At 42.1% G+C, this 6,069-nt stretch overlaps 1 long non-coding RNA gene across 1 annotated transcript; it reads right to left on the bottom strand.

The window, feature by feature from the left end:
* Positions 1-1,471: 1,471 nt before the first annotated feature.
* On the bottom strand, positions 1,472-5,754 carry LOC143692242 (uncharacterized). Its single transcript, XR_013180151.1, has 3 exons — positions 5,477-5,754; positions 4,312-4,509; positions 1,472-1,568 (listed from the first exon to the last, which is right to left on the bottom strand). It is a non-coding gene; the product is annotated as an uncharacterized LOC143692242 (long non-coding RNA).
* Between the last annotated feature and the right edge of the window lie 315 nt (positions 5,755-6,069).

The following is a 6,069-nucleotide window of genomic DNA, read 5'->3' as shown; positions in this document are numbered from 1 at the left end:
TCATACAGGCAGATCCAAGCCAGCATAAATTCAGATAAGGAAGCACGTATTATGTTACCTTGCACACTACACTCTGTTACAGATGAGAGTATTTTATGTAGGTCAGGCACTGCTTCCCTGGAGCCAGAGAAAAAGCCATAAGGAAATCAGAGCAGTGTCAGGCCTTATTTCAGTGATCCAGCATACTCCAAAATTTCAATTATGCAGAGATTGTGTCTCTCTGGCCTTGTCTACCAACATACCAACATCAACTCCTCCAAGGCTAAGTGCTGCAGCCCAGACAGGAGACATCTCATGATGCAAACCCAGAGACAACTCCTTGCACTCATGAGGAAACAATAATGTTTTGTCAGTTGGAAAAAGAACAGAAAAATCAAAGTGATGGTAATTTTCAACTCATTGCAACACTGAGCTGCAAAATAAGTTTTTGGGAGCAGAAGGCAGCTCTCTGGCCCTTACAGTGAGAAGAACAATGTTATTAAAAGAAGCAGCCTTGCATTTCTCTCTCCCTTTCCTTGAAAAAGTGAAAGAGGGAGAGAGAAAGCTGAAAGAGGGTCTGTGCTTCACTCTGGCTGAAAAACCTCTTTATCTCTAACAGGCAGAAGAAAAAGAATTTCAAGAAGCCAGAAATAAAAATGAGTATTTTGTGTTCTATCTTGCTGTCTCAGGAGATAATTATATATTCTTACAGTAAGTTCCCCTTTTTTTGCTATTGTACAACGGTATGCTGATATTCTGGCAGCTAAAAGGCTCAAAACACAATGTTACCTCTCCCTTACCTTTCCTAGCAGGGCTCACAATTTATTTTTATAACACACCACCCCATTTTTCACTACCATTATCTACCTAGGAATTCCACCCTTATCAAAAACCTGAGAGATTCTCAAAGAGAACAGAAAGGTGTTAAACTGTGAAGAGATACAGAAAGAAGTACACAAATCACACACAATACTGCATTATAGTAAACAGGTGAAGAGTGTACAATGGAAAAAGAAAATATATGCACTCACAATATATTCACATTATGAATACCTTAATTCCCTTCTGTCTGGAAGGCAGCATAAATGCCCCTATATTCTACTTTGCTCCACAGTGATTTTCCTAATTTAAATAAACCAAGTAATCTAGAAAGGTTTTTCTCATCACACCTGTGAGAAACTGTTCTTACTGAGTCTGGGACCACAGGTAAGCAGGGAAATTTAGCTATCAACTCTGCAAAACTCTGTTGAAAGAACAATCCCAAATTCTACACATCTACCCTTGTCCCAGATTAAGTTCTGTGAAGAGAGCTATTGCTCTTTTTTCCCTCCTCTCTCCTCAAATAAATGTACATGTCTGCAGAGCTGTGGATCTCCTCATCCATGGTTTGGACTGCTTTCCCCCTCTGCAATAAGAAGTAAGCTATATTTTAAATGTAAGCCACCAGTATGGGCTAATTGTTTGCCTTCCTTACCCTGATTCCAAGCTCCACATTCTCTCCTCCATATACTTCCATGCCTTCATCCAGCAATCCAATCTCTTGGAAGTATTCTCTGTCCACTATGAAGCATCCAAGCAGTGCAGGACTTCTGGAAGAATAAATCATCAGCAACCAAAATTAGCAGATAAATTATGAAGAATTTTATTTTTCAGGCACAGATTGTATTTATCATTGCTAGGTAAAATGATGCAGCAAAACAGATTCTTAAGAAAGTATTTCTCAAAGAGCTTTATTGAGCCTTGCCTTCTGACATTCCTAATTCTAAAGTGAAATGAGCACCATTGAAGGAAATTAGAGTCAAATTATTGGACATAAATATTCACCAGAGCAGTAAGGATTTCAGTGCTAGTAGTGTGAGATCCAGGTGCCCCAGTTTTGTTTCTGGGGCACCAGCCAGTGTAGCCTCTGTCCTTGCTAAGTCCTCAAGGCTCTTGCCTGTGACAATTGCAAATGATGTGCAGTTCTGTGTGTTTAGCCAGAAGCCAGGTTCAGCTAGAGCTAAAAACTTGTGTCTGTAAGCTTACCTAAAGAAAGAGATTATTTCTTGAATAGGACCATCCAGATACATTTTTTTAATACAGAATCAAGCAAAGCCTGCCTTTACCAGCATAACATTAGTCCATTATCCTGAGCCAAACCTAAACAAATCACATAGCTTTACTGGATCAGTAAACTCTACCTATGTCATGGTGGGAACCAACCAATTTTTACTATACAGAGCAAATTTTAGTCAGGTAAGAGTTCAGCCACAGAGGGTACAATTTCACCTTATGAGTAGAGAAGGATACAGAGTCATTTAGCCTTTTCATTTTTCTCCTACCTTATAATCCACATTTGCAAGAAATAAATATGTCTTTTCAGATTATTATGCTGGCACTCTGGTAATGACAAGATATTAATTAGCAGTACAGGAGAAATCACCCTGCTTTTATGGAGAACACTCAAGCTACAGCTAGTGGACACATCTGCTTTCAAACAGATCATAGGCTGTCTTAATCACAAATTGTACAGTTCTACAGAAATCTATGTATTAATGCCTCCAAGTGCTATAGTACCCGTTTTATAACAATGAAAGACCATCTTTGATGTATTTATTAATGAAGAAAATAGCAGTTAACATCAATACAAAACTTATGCTTCATTTATGATAAGGTCCTTTTGCCTTTGTTGTTGTTTTTAAGTGTTTCTCAGTGCACCTGCTTCCCTTTGCTATAATTCTAAAAGAATAATGGAGGCAGATAGAAACCATCCATCAAGACACATGGCTTTGTTTGTTGGTGTGCTTGTTTTAATTATCCAACACACACATGCAGCATATTGCACTGAATTAAAAAATGTGCCAGGGAAAGAGTTAGGGGACAAACCTGAAATTCATAAAGTACATGCACTGCCCAGTCCTCATGTGGAACAGAGTTTGGGGGTAAAATGGAAAAGTCATTACTTTGTGTTTCACTACTTTTAATTTTAAAAATCATAATGGTTACTCTGTATAATTAATCACAGGATCATAGAATGGCTTGGGCTGGAAAGGACTTGAAAGATCATCTCATTCCAAACCCCAGCCATGAGCAGGTACATCTTCAAACAGATGAGGTTGCTCAGAGCCCCACATTCAGCCTGGCTTTGAACACCTCCATGAATGGACATCCATAACCTCCCTGGCAACCTGTTCCAGTGCCTCACCACACTCACAGAGAGAATTTCATCTCAATACCTAACATAACCCTGCCTTCTGTCAGTTTAGAGCTGTTCCCTCTTGCCCTATCACTACCTACTTCTGTCCCTTACCAGTTTTCTTGGAATCACCATTTAGGTACTGGAAGGTGCTGTAAACCTCCCTGGAGCCTTTTCTTCTCCAGGCTGGACAACCCAAACTCTCTCAACCTGTCTTCACAGGAACATTTTTATAGTGTCAACAGAGTTCATTAACAGCAATAACTATTTCTAATGCTGTGGAAATTAACCCCTTTTCACGTTTGTCTTTGGCAAACCTGTTAATTTTTATCTCCTGCTTTCCAATTCTAGGTTCTGTTCATAGGTCAGTGCAGTTCAGAGGGTGTTAAACTGACAGAACCTGAGAAAAGTGCCTGCCTGCCAAGATAGCTGCTGGATGAAAAACAGCTGCCAGTGCTGTTTGAGGTTCTGCTTTCAGGAGGTAAGAACAGCATTCACACTTCCTTTCTGCAGGGAGCTGGAGCACAGGTACCAGTGCCCTCCTTGGAATGAATGTGTGTCTACAAGCAAGGCCTGTACTCTCAGCAGAGCTGCTCAGTGGGTTCAGAGGGTACTACTCCCCTCCCTGAGACAAAGGGATTGTTCTGTACCAGTCTGACAACACTCTGGACATGGGAACAAAGTGCAGACCCAGACTGTCCCAAAGCAAGGACCCAATGCAGCCTTTGCTCACAGTGTCACTGACCAGACATTAACTCCTGGGACACAGCACAGCTGTGCACCTATGTGACAACACTATAAAGAACACAGCTGTCAGGTCAGCTCTGCTTATGCAACGTAACTGCAAAGAAAATTCCATTTCTGGCCCGTAAGCACTAAATTAGCAGGCAAGACATTTGGAGAACAGAGTGCTGCTGAGCAGCCCTGCCTACCACTCCACTTGGGCAGGAAACCTGTTTAAAAAGATCTACTGAAAACAAAAGTTTCCTTTAAAAACATCTACTGAAAACAGGAGTTTTCTTGATGACTGTGTAGGCATCAAGGACATTTAAGTATTTGAAGTTTACAGTCAGTAAAACCTATCACACAGCTGAGCCCACTTGCCCCCTGTCACACCCAGGAGAGCTTTTAGACACTGTAATTTAGTTATTTATTACCTTATTGGAGCAGTTGTGTTCTCCAGTTTCCACCAGGACTTAGGAGGGTTCAGATACCTGCACCACAGCTCCCAGTCAAAGCCTTGTGCTGAGAGGGGATACTCCTCTATTTCAAAATTATCATACTTAATGTTATCGAATGATGGAGAAATTACTCTTTTCCTGTTTTCTTTTATCCTGGTGAGCACTGGTTCAGCCCTAAAAAAAAAAGAAATACACTGTTAAGATTACACCACTGCAAGCATAGCACTGATGGAAATCATGGAGTAGTTTGGTTTGGAAGGAGCCCTTAAAGAGTATTTAGTCCACCACCAAATAAACAATACAGCAGCTAATGCTGTATTTTTCAGAAGGAGCAAAGTCTAAAGCTGTTACCCATTCAGAGCCCTTTCTGCCCCAAAATAATACACTGCAACATATTCTCTAGTAGGCTCTGTTGTTAACCTTGATTTGAGCTGGTGGATGGAAGAAATGAGTATCTGCATATCATAGAGCATTTATACCCTTGCTACCCAGTAATGACAACTTCAGGCTCGCAACACTATCAAGGACATCAGGAGCAGAGTTAATAATAGATCTATCCTAGAGACAGAAGCTCTTGCCATTTTACCTCACTTTTACTTAAGGAGCAAGGGAGATATTAAATCCAGACTGAACACGGTAAAACACATTATTTTAGTTATGTTTACTTTTGCAGAGTGGCCAAAATAACCAAAATAACGCTTCTTGGTTTACACTGTAAAATGTAAAAGAAACATAATATTTTTAATGAAGATACATTCACCCTCATGGGCAAAGGGCTACATTACTGGAGGAGATTTTTAATGTGCAGTTCTCTAATATGATTTAACTACCTTGTAATTAGATCAGCAGATTACTCAAACCATAAAAATGTATCTAGATCATCTTACACAGCACAAACACATTTTTCCTGCTTGTTATTAAGTATATGAGATAAGTGAAACAATTATCCCTCACACATCAGGTTCACAAGCAGGGTTAACCCTCACCTCCCTGAAAGTGCTCAGCAGAGTATTTTTGCCAGCCTCGGAGACTGACAAGCATAAATGTATGTACACATGTACAGCATATACAGATATATATACAAGTACTTGAAAAATAATAGGCATATATATAAAACCACAAGCAGAAAGGAAAGTATTACCTCACACCTCACCCCGCGCCACAGCCAAAAGCAAAGGAGCCGCAAGGGGAAGCAGCACGGGCGGGCCGTAAACACCCCCTCAGAGACGTTCTCCTCTTAAAACACGAAACATAACTTTCCTGAGAAACAGGACGGAAGAAGCACCTGCCAGCCGCACGCGTTCCCAGCGAACAAAGACCCACCAAGCTGCCGGAGCCCGCCAGCACCTTCCGGCAGGCGTGAGGAACGGGGCCCCAGCCACACCCTCACAGTCGAGCAGCACTGAGCAAAGGAGCTAAAAAGCCTCTAAAAGGGACGGAACACCGCCCGCTCACAGCTGCCGCCCACCCCCGCAGAAGTCCTCAAAAGACCGAGGAACAGCTGCGCCGCACAGCTCCCCACCCTGCTGAGGATTTCTGAGGGCGGGCACCCGTGAGGGGAGGGCTCTTCCCGCCCTCAGAGGCCTGAAATCGGGCGGGAAGCCGTGAGGGGGCAGCGTTTCCGCCCTCAGCCTCGCCTCCGGGTCGGCGAACAGATGGACACGGACCGGCGGAGACTTCCGGGTGTCTGCGCATGGCAAGTTAATTTTTTTTGCTATCTTTTTGTGCGGTTTT

The sequence above is a fragment of the Agelaius phoeniceus genome, chromosome Z (genome assembly GCF_051311805.1).
Source record: "Agelaius phoeniceus isolate bAgePho1 chromosome Z, bAgePho1.hap1, whole genome shotgun sequence".
NCBI lineage: Eukaryota > Metazoa > Chordata > Aves > Passeriformes > Icteridae > Agelaius > Agelaius phoeniceus.
Note: the sequence above shows the minus strand (reverse complement) of the source record. Positions and strands in the feature narration are given on the sequence as shown.